The 15,211-nt window shown below is 40.4% G+C and overlaps 1 long non-coding RNA gene across 1 annotated transcript; it reads left to right on the top strand.

Moving 5' to 3' along the window:
• The first annotated feature begins 12,288 nt into the window (after positions 1 to 12,288).
• On the top strand, positions 12,289 to 14,116 carry LOC143862151 (uncharacterized). Its single transcript, XR_013240200.1, has 3 exons — positions 12,289 to 12,900; positions 12,993 to 13,025; positions 13,161 to 14,116. It is a non-coding gene; the product is annotated as an uncharacterized LOC143862151 (long non-coding RNA).
• Positions 14,117 to 15,211: the final 1,095 nt, after the last annotated feature.

Here is a 15,211-nt window from a genome sequence, read left to right as displayed (position 1 = left end):
AGGATCAACATGCACAAAGGAACCAAAGAACTTGCACATATATTGGAGGCATCAACCTTGAAAGATGTTCAAGTCAAGAGCTCAAGACAAAGATCCCACAAGTTGCCTAGCAAAGTGCCAAAGAGAAGCTTTGAGATGAACTAGCATTGGTGGCTTTCTCATGCAACATTGAAGATGTCCAAGAGATGGAGGAAGCCACATGATCCGAAGAAAGTTGAAGAGTTCACTTGCAAGTTAGAGATGTCCAAGAAAGTGTAGAGGAGCCAAGCAATCCAAGAAGACTCAAGGGTATACACTTTAGATTGTATTTGGAGTCCTCTTGTTATTTGCACTTTCAAAAAGGGTTTTCAAAATGGTTTGATTAAAACATATTTGATATCTTTAGAAACCATCAACACTCCCCAAAACATGTTTGAAAACCTTTGACAAAACCCCAAAGACCATGGCCCAAGTCCCTGAAATTTTATAATTAAAACTGAGATTTCAAAGCAGGGCCGGTCGACCGCGGTAAGGTGGCTGGAAAACCAGCACCTACCGAATCTTAGCGGGCCGGTCGACCGGGGCTTCCCTGGCGACCACAGATATGTTTCTGTCGATCAGAAATAAATCCAGCATGGTCGGGCCAGTCGACCTCCATAGGGCCGGGCGACCGTTGATAGGGATCTCGACAAAAATAAGAAAGTATAGGTTGCTCACGCCGGACGACCGCCGTACCTCGGTCGACTGTGACGATAAGAAATTTCAAATTATAAAGTGAGCGCCTGATAGGGTGAGCGACCACGATGCCTCTGTCGACCGTGCTGATTCGAAAAAGTAACCGTTGGGGCCTGCACAACTTGAGTATTTCAACCCAGTTTTTTACGGTTTTGCCCCCAAACGGTCCTATTTTCAAATGGGCTATTTATACCCTATCCAAGACCAACTAAGCAACCTTTTGAAAGATTATTTTCATATCTTTGTGAGCTTACACTTTCGTATCAATGGTTTTTCCTCTTTGAGCTTTGATTTTGCAAATCAACATTTATCAAAGGATCTTTATAGGCTTCTACATTTGTATTTTTATTTGGAGAGATTGTGAGCTTGAATCTTTATAATCTACCTATCAAGAGGCTTGAGAGTTTTTCTTTTTAGTTCTTCATTTGTATCGATTCGGCCCGATAAGAAAGATGAATCTTGGAGTTGTGAGAGGGGTTTTACGCTTCGGCCCTTTAGAAAGGAGAAGTTTATTGTGAAGAGGGTTTTCGCTTCGGCCTTTGAAGGAGAAGCTTGAGTGTAAGAGGGTCTTGGATTCAACCCGTTAAGAAAGAAGAATCCGGAGCTAGAGGGTTTGTCCCCTCGGAGGCAGAGAAGGTACTTGTAACGCTTGGAGATTAGGCGCGTATAATCTCAACATTAGTGGAGTACCCAAGGAGCCAAACATGGAAGAGTGGAGTAGGTCAAGTTGTGACCGAACCACTATAAATCTTGGTGTCTCTCTTCTTCTCTTGCTTTTCCTCTTGCACTTGGTGATTGGTAATTTCTAACCCTAACTTGTATTTATGTTTTATAAAAACAAAGGTTAGAGAATATAAATGATTGGTAATATTTAAACCCTAATTTCATTGTCTTGTTTAATTAACAAGGGTTAGATATAAATTGCTTAATTGGTAAATTAATTTTAATAATCCACATAATTAAGCTAAGAATTTTTAATTAGCCAATTCACCCCCCTCTTGGGTTATCACACTTGCATTTCACACCCGTTCCACAAAACGACAAAATCCTGCTCGTCAAAAGCCGTTCAGGATATCACGCGTTACACAAAATGAGAAAATCCTGCTCGTCAGAAGCCATTCAGGATATCACGCGTTTCACAAAATGACAAAATCCTGCTCGTTAGAAGTCATTCAGGATATCACGCGTCATACAAAACGATGAAATCCTGCTCATCAGAAGCCGAACATAATATTTGGCTTGAAAATCCAGTTCTTCAAGCTGATCAGACCGTCTCCGTCCGAACATGATATTAGGCTTGAAAATCCAGTCCTTCGAGCCGCTCAGATCGTCTCTGGCCGTACATGATATTACGCTTGAAAATCCAGTTCTTCAAGCTGTTCAGACCGTCTCTGGCCGAAAAGGTTATTACACTTGAAAATCCAGTTCTTCGAGCCGCTCAGACCGTCTCCGTCCGAACAGGATATTACGCTTGAAAATCCAGTTCTTCAAGCCATTCAGACCGTGTCCGGCCGAACACGATATTACACTTAAAAATCCAGTTCTTTGAGCAGTTCAGATCATCTCCAACCAAACAAAATATTTGGCCTTGAAATCCAGTTCATCTAAAGCCGTTCAGAACGTCTCCGGCCGAACATGATATTTTTCTTGAAAATCCAGTTCTTCAAGCCGTTCAGATCGTCTCCGGCAGAACAGGATATTACGCTTGAAAATCCAGTTCTTCGAGTCGCTCAGACCGTCTCTAGCCGAACAGGATATTACGCTTGAAAATCCAGTTCTTCAAGCCGTTCAGACCGTCTTCGGCCCAACAGGATATTACGCTTGAAAATCTAGTTCTTCGAGCCGCTCAGACCGTCTCCTACCGAACAGGATAGGGGAGTGATAAATCGACTCCCAAATATGATAAATCGATTCCCCATGTGTCTTTCTCTCTCCTCTGGGTTAGAGAAAGAAAGAGGAGAGAGATAGACACATGAGGAGTCGATTTATCATTTTGGGGGGCCGATTTATCACTGCCCACATGATATTACACTTGAAAATCCAGTTCTTCGAGCCGCTCAGACCGTCTCCGGCCGAACAAGATATTACGCTTGAAAATCCAGTTCTTCAAGCCATTCAGACCGTCTCCGGCCAAACAGGATATTACACTTGAAAATCCAGTTCTTTGAGCCGTTCAAATCGTCTCTGGCCAAACAAAATATTTGGCCTTGAAATCCAGTTCATCTAAAGCCGTTCAGACTGTCTCCGGCTGAACAAGTTATTTTGCTTGAAAATCCAGTTCTTCGAGCCGTTCATATTAGCTCCAGACGAACAGAGTATTTTGCTTAAAAATCCAATTCTTCAATCCGTCCAGATCAACTCCGGCTGAACCAAAAACTCTCCAGAAACCCCGTTCGTTCATCCACCTGGTCATGCACAACCTCCTATGCTTCCCCAAGTTATCAAAATAACTTGAGGAATCGGGGGGCAACTGATGGGGGTCAAAAAAGGCCTCCCAATCATATGAAGACATGTGACATGACCAAAGTGTACCACCCAGCCAAGGGTAATGAGGTAACTGCAACCCTAAAAATAAAAAATAAATAAAGTCTGGGCCCAATCAGGGGTTGAGACCTGGCTGGGAGGGTGGAATAGTAAAACTATGTTTAACCCCCCACTATATATAGCCTGGAGCATCCCAAGGTAAGGGTCCGAATTCCTAACAATTCACTCTCTACTCTTCTGTTCGGTATTTTTCCTTTAGTATCCAACGCAATTATTGACTTTAGCATCGGAGGGCCAATCCAGGATAATCATTCGGGGTCGGTCATCTGACCGTGCGCTACCCGTGCTGGATTGACTTAGCCGCACAGTTGCTTTAGACCACCCGGTCAGTCCAGCTTGACCGCTTCCTCAGAACTGCCGCATCTAGTTTCCAATTTTCGACCGTAACATCCCACATTATTTTGTGGGAAGGAATTTTAACTTGTTTTTCCCACATTATTTTGTGGGAAGGGCCCCAACCGAAGGGGATTGATTATTATTGGGAAAAGTAGAAGCTTTGGAAGCATCATAGATCCACTAAGGCCCTGTTTGTTTCAGATTGTGACACCCAATGGTGAGGGCCCCAACCGTTTATTGGCCCAATATTAAACATAATTTGGGGCCAATAATCGGTTAAACATAATTTTGGGCCAATAATCGAATGGGGCCCTCACTGATGATTGGTTGTCGAAACGAACAGGGCCTTGGCCTATCTTATTTGATTGTAAATACTTTTTGGCTCTGTGGAGGTTGTAGTGAACTCCAAATTGATTATTGGACTTAAAATTAGTGAGGCTGACAATCGGTTGTCACAATCTAGAACAAATGGGGCCGGATGGAGTGTTTGGATTAAGGGTGCAACTTGGGTCGGGCTCAACCCAAACCCAATCTGTTCAACCCGATTTTAGATTGTGTTGGGTTCGTATTTCCTCGTGTTGGGTTGGGTTGTGCTGGGTTAGGGTTGGGAAAAGCCAACCCGATTTAATTTAGGGTTGGGTTAGTGTTGAGGTCTTGGCAGCCCGATTCGATGTGAACCTGTGGGACCCGATCCCGAGAGAGGGGTGGGGCGCGAGCCGCCACGCTCTCTCTTGGTCTCTCGTACCCACGTGATTGGCGTGTGCATTTTTATTATTGATTTTAATTCCTCTTTAATGTGAACTTGGGATCACTAAGGCAATCCGAATTCCACACAAAAGAGACTGAAAGAGTCGCCACCTAGATGTGAGATCTAGGACCCATGATTAACCAGAAATCTAGACTCGTTACCTGGTTACAAGAATGGAAGGTATGGGGAGTTATCCACCACATGCACCATTCCTGCCCGATAACCAGTCTTCAATTTCAAAAGTTAACTCTTTTAAATTTATTTTAAATGGCTCATTCAACTCTCTGTTAATGTGCGAACTAAGTGACATGCATCCTAAAATCTAATTTCAATGTGAATCCTAGATGTGTATCTTGATTTCTTAATTTGTCCGGATTCAATCTAAGTGGCAGTTCTCCCAAAATTCTAATTTTATCGAAAATCCTAAGTGATTTGATTAAGCATTTACAAGAAAATTAATATACAAAACACCACAATTTGTTGTAGTGCCGACTCGCGGTTGGTATGCCATCAGACATCTAAGCTGCCTACGTACCCAAGCCTCACTGGGATCAGAGTCGACGTAGTTCGGTGCACCTAAGCTAAGCTACTTATGCCTAACTCAACTAAGACACGGATCTAGACGGGATTGACTGTTTCAACAGTTTTAAGAGAAATTATTTAATTCAAGTTGAGGATTTTATTATCCTAGGATTTCATCTAAGATGCTATATGATCCTATCTAAATGCAAATTGTCCCTTAGACTAATGCAGGTTAGCCTACATCATAGTTTACTAGGTTTGTCCTAGGAAAAGATTGGGTAAGTAGTGTAACTAGACCTATGGCACGGTTGCTATCCATAGCAAGCGTCCGTGATGAGGCTGGACTCCTAACTCTAGGACTCCCTAAAACCTAAGACTCCCTAAAACATAGGACAAGACACGACACCAGTGTTCCTAAATTGGGCTCTAATGGTTCTTATATTCGAAACCATAATCCAATGGTTCCGAAAGACATGAGACAAATCGATTTAAGCTCTTGAAGTTAGTTAATTTTAGATTTCAAAGATTTTGGACATTTAAGGATTACCAATGGTTCTAGGGTTCACCAATTTCGGCCTCGAATGGCATCTAAGGAAGGGAATCGTGCGCTCTTTCCTTGTGCAATTTAATTTTTAGGTTATAGCATCTTATTGCCTGGCATATCTCAGGATTTCCGTGGACAGTAACCTCGGAGCCAACAACATGCTATAGCTTAAATATTCAAATTGTCAAAGATCGGTTGCAATAGGGATACGATTATGGAAGTGGTGGCAATTTTTTCAGGAAAATCTAAAAATCCTAAAATTTCTGTTTCGATGGATTAAGGAATTAATATGTGACAGAATTTTAAGATTCTTTAGAAGCTTTGTGATGATTTTTAATTAATTTCGGATTTTCAATGAATTTCATCAGTTTTATACCATAAGAGTGATTTTACAAGTGAAATTATTGTAAAAGAATTCAAAATGAGTTGAAATTTCTACAGCAGCAAGATGGGAATGTATGTAGCTTACTGGATGAGTTTTACAGATTTTTACATTAAGGTCATATTTAATTTTGATTTAACAATAATAAGACCAGATTGCAAAAATAACACAGAAACTACTAGAAATAGAAATGTAAATTCAATGAAATTTCTACTGTAGTAAGATATAAGTAAAAATAGCATGCCGACAGATTTGCATGAATTTTAGAATATATTTACTATCAATTTCGGATTTTTTAATTTTCAGACTAGATTATGAATTAACACTACATCCCATATGAAACAAGATCCAAATCAATTGAAACTTTTACAACAGCAAGAAATATGAAATATAAGAATATTGTTAAAATGTGGAGAATTTTATCTGTGATCTGATGTCAGTAAAAATTCTCCCAAAATCTAATAAGTTTCAAAGAAAGCATCAAATAATACACCAAAAAAAATCCAAAAATCTTTTAAAATTCATGGTAGAATCTATCTTTACCATATTATATTTTCACAAAATTTCATTGATTTTGGAATCCATTTAGTATATATTTTGTTTTTCTTCGCCAAATAGATATTTTTGAAGAGTTTTCTATTTTTAAAACACGATTTTCAAGAAAATTACGACTCCGGAAAATGTCCCTTAATCTTGTTCTGATGTGATGAACACAAGAAAAATTTTAAATTCCAAAAAATAGGTCATCCTAAGATAGCTATTTTTTCGAATTTTGAAATTGCTCAGCCATTATTTTAAATAAAATCCTATTATTCACTCAAAATTTTGAAATCCCTTGATCCAATGTCCGATCCGATCCAATGGTTATTTTACTCTATTTAAATAGATCAGTGTATTAAATTTCGGGACGAATTGGAATTGAAACACTCATGTTGATCATGATTTCGAGCACGCACGTATAATATTGAATTCAATTCAATTAAACACTTAAAAATCATGCAAAAATATAAAAAAATACCAAATAATCCCGGAAAAATCTGAAAATCATGCACCTACCTGTAGTCGAGATCCTCGCCCAATCCAAGAGCCGCAGAGTCCGAAAAATCTCGCCAACGGGCGACCCGCTCCTCTTTCTTCCTTTCTTTCCTTCTTTGTTTTCACCACCTTAAAGAGCCGAGAGAGAGGTAACTGAGAGAGAGATAGATGGGAGATTGGCAAGGAGGGTTCGAGGGAGCGATAGAGAGGGTGAGACAGACAGAGTGACCGAGAGAAGGAGAGACAGACAGAGACTGAGAGAGATAGAGAGCTCGAGAGATATAGAGAGCTCGAGAGAGATAGAGAGAGGTGAGTGAGGAGACGGAGAGTTCGAATGAAAGAGACAGATCGATAGATCGAACGAGATAAACAGAGATATCAAGAGTGAGAGAAAAACAGAAAGATAGAGACGGAGAGAGACACGGGGGGCTAGAGAGATCGATAGAGATTTTGAGAGAGACAGAGACAGAACCGTGGAGTTGCTCTGTTTTCTGTTTTTTTTTTTTTTTATAAAACGAGAGAAATGATAGTGGGATGAGATGAGAGAGCGAGGAGGGATCAAATGGAGAGTGAGGGAGAGTGTGTAAGATGGAGAGGGAGAGAGAGTGTGTAAGATGGAGAGGGAGTTATGGAGAAAAAAACGATACTCTGTTTACTTGCTTTTTTTTTATATTGGTGGGCTGCTGTTGTGAGAGAGAGAGAGAGAGAGAGAGAGAGAGAGAGAGAGAGAGAGAGAGAGAGAGAGAGATGAGAGGGATGACTTTGAGAGATGGGAGTGAGAGTGGGCTAGCAGAGCTTGAGGGCAGAGGATGTAGAGAGATTGAGAGATGAGAGGGATCAGAGCCAGCCGAGAGAGAGCCGTTCCGAGGGTTTTTTTTTTAAAAAAACCGGCACTCTGTTTTTTGTAGAAAATGATAAATATGGTTCGGCTGTGCTTGAGGGGAGGTTAGAGAGAGAGAGATCGAGGTAGGGGAAGGGAACAACAGAGTGAGGGAGAGGGAGGGCTGCTGCCGTGAGTGAGGAATAGGTAGCTCGCTGTTGAGCGAGGGAGAGATGGAAAACAGAGTGTGGTGAGGGGTTGAGGGAGAAGCAGACAGAGCGAGAGGGTGAGGGAAACTGAGGGAGATGCAGAGGGGAGTTGAGAGAGAGCAGCCTCTGTTCTTTTTTCCTCTTTTTGCCGAGCCTGAGAGATTGGGGTGGGCTGCGTGAGATGAGAGGGGAGTTGAGAGAGCCTCCGTTCTTCCTTTTCTTCTCCAGCCCAAAAAAAACTGTGGTTATCCAGAGGTATTTTTTCCTTTTCCTTTCTTTCACCACATAGAACCTTTCCTCCCTTCCCCGGAATAGCAATATGGATCTCCTTCTTAGGATTTTTCCCTACTGCTGAATCATAGATCCAAAAATAAAGTCATCCTGCATGCCCCGTATTAGCAACAAAGATCTGCTGCTACCCTTTACGTATGGCTTACTAATATGGACTGTATTAACGAATTTCTTCCTTTTGCAGAATTGCCTATTACTCTTCTTCGATAATGGCCGATTCTAACTAACTTTAGTATCCTTCCAATTAGTAGTAGACTCTTTCCATATTAACTTGATGGGCCCCATTCAAACATGGCTAAATTCTACATCTTGCCTTGCTATTACTATTATTTTAAGAAAATGGTGGGGCCCACTCCATAGGATAATCTGAACCACCCGATTAACAAGTCATTAATGGGATATGCTCAATAAATCGTTTCTTATAGGGTAATCCAAACCGTTCACTTTATTGGGCCACTATATAACTGGGTAGTTTTATAGATCACTCATAAGATGATCCGAACCATCCATTCCAATGAGCTGCCGTATAAATGATTCCATCCTCTAATCCATTGCCACAAGCTGATCTTGGCCGTCCAATTGATAGGCTGCAATGTGGATCGGTTACACCACCTCTTGAATCACTCCATAAGGTTTAATTGGTGGCCAACAAATCTTTTCCGTTAGATTTTCATACGGACCCCGAAGAATAAGATTGAATTACCTTGGCTGGGCCCCACGCATATTTAGTGGGCTACTCCATTTTAAATCCCTCAACCAAATGTCAGGCCTATTCCTTGGCCGAATTTTCCATGAGATCCATTCATTGAAAAATTAAGCGGGTCCGCTTGCTTCAACTTAGTGAACTCCACTCCTTGTTGGGCACACTTATTCCTATAAAATTTGATTGTTAACATCCATGATAAACTCCACAGATAACTTGGATATTTCTCATATGGGCCAACTTTCTCGATCCAAATTTAATTCAAATGCTCAATGCGGGCCCACCAAACGGGTCCCAATTCTCTCTGGTTTAAATTTTTCTGCATAACTCTTCTCAACACTTGACGGAAAAATGCGAAACACGGCGGAAATAATTGAAAAGATCGAGAAAACATAGGGGACTGACACGGGAATGGAAAACACTGAAAAAGACTGATAACAAAACATTAATTTCTTTGTTGATTAGGACGGAGCAAAATGGGGGTGTCTACAGATGCCCCTCTTTGGTAGAGGTGACGTAGTCATCGAATACCAAAGCAAAAGGGACAGAGCCATTTTGCGTAGCTTTAATCGACAAAGGACTCTCTAGACACAATGCAACCTAATATAATGCAAGACCCTAGATGAAATCCTAGAATTTGAACATATATCAAAAATCACTTACTCTAAACACCATGATATTGCAGTTTTAGAATAACGGAGAATCAGATTTGCTCTGGGTGCAAAAATCTTGCAATCCAGAACAAAAGATGATTATGATGCGGCGCCGTTTTCGAATGGGCCATGAAGGAATGGGATACTATTTTCAAATGGATTTTCGGAGGGAAAGGAATACCGTTTTTGAACGGTTTTAGAGGAAACTAGACGCCATTTTCGCATGGTTTTAGAATAACAGATGACTTTCGAAAGATTTTTGAAGAAAACGAAGCATTATTTTTGAATGGGCTTGGATAAGATGAAATATCGTATTTTTACGGATTTCAAGGAAATGAAACATCATAGTTGTATGATGTTCAAAGGGTAGAGACCATTTTCAAACGGCTCGACGAGAATGAAATAGCGTATTTATACGGATTTCAAGGAAAATGAGACATCATATTCCTATGACGCTCGAAGAGAATTGAGGAGCCATTTTTGAATGGATTCGGAGAGAATGAAATACCATATTTATACGGATTCCATGGAAATGAGATATCACATTTGTGTGATGCTCAAAGAGAATAAGAGACCATAGTTGTATGGACTCGAAGAGAATGGAATACCATATTTATACGGATTCCAAGGAAATGAGATATCACATTTGTGTGATGCTCAAAGAGAATAAGAGACCATAGTTGTATGGACTCGAAGAGAATGGAATACCATATTTATACGGATTCCAAGGAAATGAGATATCACATTTGTGTGATGCTCAAAGAGAATAAGAGACCATAGTTGTATGGACTCGAAGAGAATGGAATACCATACTTATACGGATTCCAAGGAAATGAGATATCACATTTGTGTGATGCTCAAAGAGAATAAGAGACCATAGTCGTGTGGACTCGAAGAGAATGGAATACCATATTTATACGGATTCCAAGGAAATGAGATATCACATTTGTGTGATGCTCAAAGAGAATAAGAGACCATAGTGTATGGACTCGAAGAGAATGGAATACTATATTTATACGGATTCCAAGGAAATGAGATATCACATTTGTGTGATGCTCAAAGAGAATAAGAGACCATAGTTGTATGGACTCGAAGAGAATGGAATACCATATTTATACGGATTCCAAGGAAATGAGATATCACATTTGTGTGATTTTCAAAGAGAATAAGAGACCATAGTTGTATGGACTCGAAGAGAATGGAATATCATATTTATACGGATTCCAAGGAAATGAGATATCACATTTGTGTGATGCTCAAAGAGAATAAGAGACCATAGTTGTATGGACTCGAAAAGAATGGAATACCATATTTATACGGATTCCAAGGAAATGAGATATCACATTTGTGTGATGCTCAAAGAGAATAAGAAACCATAGTTGTATGGACTCGAAGAGAATGAAATACCGTATTTATACGGATTTCAAAGAAAATGAAACATCATATTTATATGATGCTCAAAGATAACTCAGAGATAATGGAATATCGCATTTATACGAATTCCAAGGAAATGAGACATCATATTCGTATGATGTTCAGAGAGAAAATATCATTTTCAAATGGATTCAGAGAGATATGATGATTTGAGCTTTGAGAGAAATCGAAATTTCCAATTAACAACTTTAGAAGCAAAGGATTTAATAACACCATGCAGCAAAGGACTTTCAGGGCTTAAATATGGGATGCCACTTCATTAGCAACCTGCCCCAGTTTGAGGCATTCTAACCTTCTTCTATTCATTGACCAGAGATTATTCTTCAACGATTTTTCGTTATTCATGACAGTCTCGCCTTTTCCAAGTTTCTCAGAACCTGTTAATGAATCTGCCTTCAGAGTGATTGCACCCTACAACAATTCTAAAAATAGAATTCGTAAATTTTTCTAAAAATAGAACTACAGACATTTGTAATAAAAAGACAAAATAAGAAGGATTACTCCAGTAATCTCGTGATGCTTCTGACTTATCAGTATTTTCTTTTGGGTTAGGCTAGCCTCTTTTAAAGAACGTTTCTCCATTGATAAACATCCTCATTTATTTTTAAGACAGTGATACTTCATATATCTTTCTATCAACTTTCGGATTGCTTTGAAATTAATGCCCCTAGTTTCGGGAATCATTGTTATTTTTTTGCCCGACCTACTGTGATTTCAGAGATTGCTGTAATTCTTCTGGGAAGAACCTAATCTTACCACGACCAAGTTCCCCTTTTCGGATTTTCAACTTGGCGGACCGCTCGGCCTTAACTTTTGCCTGAATCGCCTTTTCAGGTTTTTGACTTAGCAGGCCACCCCCTTAACTTTTGCCTAAGCCGCCCTTTCAGGTTTTCAACTTAGCAGGGGAATGATCCTAAATTTTGCCTAGATCGCCTTTTCAGGTTTTCAATCTAGCGGATCTTCAAGCTCCATTTCTTTTTTATCTTCTTTTTTTCTTCTTTTTCTTTTTACTTGAACACCAAAAGGACTTTATAGGTGAGGTAGGGTTTTTCAAAGAATGGCTTAAGGTTTTGCAAGAATTTCGACTGAACCTGTGAACAGGTTGCCTACGTATCCCAGTGTAGGAATCAGGTCATGCGTAGTTCAGGGCGAATGCCCCTAGTTTGAAAGTATTTTAATTTTCTTTTCTTTTCAGATAGCATGGATTTTTCCCTTTCTTTTCTTCTTTTCTTTTTTTTTCTTTTTTTTCTTCTTTTTTTTCTTTTCAACTTCTTTTTGGAATGATCGATTTTCTTCTTTTGAAACAACCGAACTCGGTTTGACCGAGTTGCCTACGTACCCCGGTGTAGGGATCAGGTCATGCGTAGTTCAGGGTGAATGCCCCTAGTATATTGGGTTTTTGAAGGAAAATTTTATTTAGGCTCAAAAGGGTTTGCAAAAGGTTATATATTTTCTAACTTTGGGTTATGAATTTGGGATTTATTCGGCCAAAAGACGGCCTTCTGGTGTTCAAGCATAGAACCTCTTGAGTTGATCAAGATTTGTTGGTTTCGGTAATATTTCTCCATTTAAATTACGGAGCTTGACGGCTTTTCTGGGTAAGATTTGGTCCACAATGTATGGTCCTGACCAATTTGGTTTGAATTTGCCTCTTGGGTCAAATACTGGTGCACGATTCTCTTTCAGAACAAGATTGCCTTCTTCTAAATCTCTGACCTTAACCTTTTTATTAAAAGCCCGGGCTATTCTGCGCTTGTAACCTTGCACATGGTAAAGTGCCTTTAACCTCTTCTCATCTAGCACGTTCAGCTCTTTATATGTGGCATCTGCCCATTCATTTTCTGGCAACTTAGCCTCAGTCAATACTCGAAGCGATGGTACACGGATCTCAACAGGTAGCACTGCCTCCATCCCGTAAACAAGAGAGTAAGGGGTTGCCCCAGTTGAAGCTCTAATTGATGTTGTGTAAGCCCACAAAGCGTACAGTAACTTGTTCGACCAATCCTTATAAGTTTCTGACATTTTACTAATGATAGTCTTGACATTCTTATTTGCAGCTTCTACCGCTCCATTTGTCTGCGGCCGATAAGGTGAGGATTTATGATGCTTAATCTTGAACTCTTCGCAAAGAGTGATTACTTCTTTCTTGAAATGAGATCCGTTATCTGAGACAAGTTCATGGGGAATTCCATATCTGCATATGATATTGGTGCGTATGAATTTAGCAACTGATGCGGATGTAAGCTTTGCGTAAGAAGCGGCCTCAACCCACTTGGTGAAGTAGTCAATTGCAACGAGTATGTACTCGTGACCATTAGACGACTAGGGAGAAATCTTGCCAATGATGTCAATTCCCCATACCGAAAACGGCCAAGGAGAGGTAAGAGAATGCAATTCAGTGGGTGGTACATGGATGAGATTCGCATGTATTTGACATTTATAGCATTTCTTCACAAATGTGTGACAATCTGCTTCCAATGTCGGCCAATAGTACCCCAGATGTAGGATCTTCCTTGCCAACATCTTCCCATTCATATGAGGTCCACACACCCCTTCGTGAATATCTGCGAGAATTTCTTCTGCCTGATCTTCACTGATGCATAAGAGTTGAATTCCATCGAAAGACCGTCGATACAACTCCCCTCCACAAATGACAAAATTAGCTGCCAATCTCTGCAAAGTCCTTATTTCTTTACTCGACGCTTCATTGGGATGCCCCTGGCCTGAGATGTAGTTCTTTATGTCCGTATACCATGGTTTACCATCAGGACATCTTGCAGCTATCTGTATAGCGTCAACATATGCAAGAGCCCATTGCTCCTGAACCGTGATGGGCCTCATCTTCATATTGTGAGGTATGTTAATCATAGAGGCTAATGTAGCTAAGGCATCAGCAAATCTATTCTTCAACCTTGGCAAATAACTGAAAGTGACGCGCTGGAATTGCTTAGCGAGAATATCCAAGTATTCATGATATGGCAACAGCTTTTCTTCTTTGGTTCTCCACTCTCCTTGAGTTTGACAAATGATTAACTTTGAATCTCCATATACGTCAAGATTCTCCATGCCTAAGGCCAATGCAGCCTCAAGCCCAACAATGCATGCTTCATACTCTGCCATATTGTTGGTGCAATTAAATTGTAACTTAACGGCAAGGGGAACATGCTCATTTCGAGGTGACACAAGCAATGCCCCTACTCCTTGCCCTGTTTGGTTTGCTGCTCCATCAAAATAGAGGGTCCAACTAGTTTCTGGATATTCATCTTCTATCATCATGATCTCTTCATCTGGGAACATCGGCTTGAAAAGCTGATTTTCTTCTCGAGGTGCTTCCGCCAATTGCTCAGCAATGGCTCGGCCCTTTACTGATTTTTGGGTTACATGGGTGATGTCAAACTCCGACAACAACAATAACCATCTGGCAGTCCTACCTGTCAGGGCTGGTTTTTCAAAGAGATACTTCAGAGGATCCATCCTTGACAAAAGTTGGACCTTATGTGATAAAAGGTAATGCCTGAGCCGCTGAGTAGCCCAAACCAAGGCTAAGCAGGTTTTTTCTAGGACAGTGTACTTCTGTTCATACTCCAACATCTTCTTGCTAAGATAGTACACAGCCTTTTCATGCTTGGTTTCTGGATCTTGCTGTGCTAACATACAACCCATTGTGGTTTCTATTACTGACAAGTAAAGCAGCAAAGGATGCCCCGGTATCACTGGTGCTACTATCGGTGGTTCAGACAAACTTTGCTTTATCTTTTCAAAGGCCTGCTGACATTCCTTCGTCCATTCTTTGGAAGTATTTTTCTTTAGGAGCTTAAAGATAGGTTCACAAGTTGATGTCAGATGAGCGATGAATCGCCTTAGGAACTGTATCCTTCCCAGAAATCCCCAAATTTCCTTCTCGGTTTTAGGCGGCGGCATCTCCTGGATAGCCTTAATCTTCTGAGGATCTACCTCTATACCCCTTTGACTCACCATGAATCCAAGCAACTTACCAGAGGTAACCCCGAATACACACTTGCTAGGATTCAGGCGAAGCTGGTATTTGAGTATTCTTTCAAAGAATTTCTTGAGGTTCGGGATGTGATCTCTCCTTTCCTTAGCTTTTACAATCATATCATCAACATAAACTTTGACTTCTCTATGTATCATGTCATGGAGTAAGGCCGTAGCTGCTCTTTGATATGTCGCACCGGCATTCATAAGACCAAATGGCATTACCTGATAGCAATATGTCCCCCATTGTGTAATGAACGAGGTCTTAGCCATGTCCTCG

This window comes from Tasmannia lanceolata, unplaced genomic scaffold (assembly GCF_043159265.1).
Source record: "Tasmannia lanceolata isolate RefF3 unplaced genomic scaffold, GAP_Taslan_0.1 ptg000003l, whole genome shotgun sequence".
In the NCBI taxonomy this organism is placed as follows: Eukaryota; Viridiplantae; Streptophyta; class Magnoliopsida; order Canellales; family Winteraceae; genus Tasmannia; species Tasmannia lanceolata.
The sequence above is the reverse complement of the archived record's forward strand: the minus strand, read 5'-3'. Positions and strand labels throughout refer to the sequence as shown.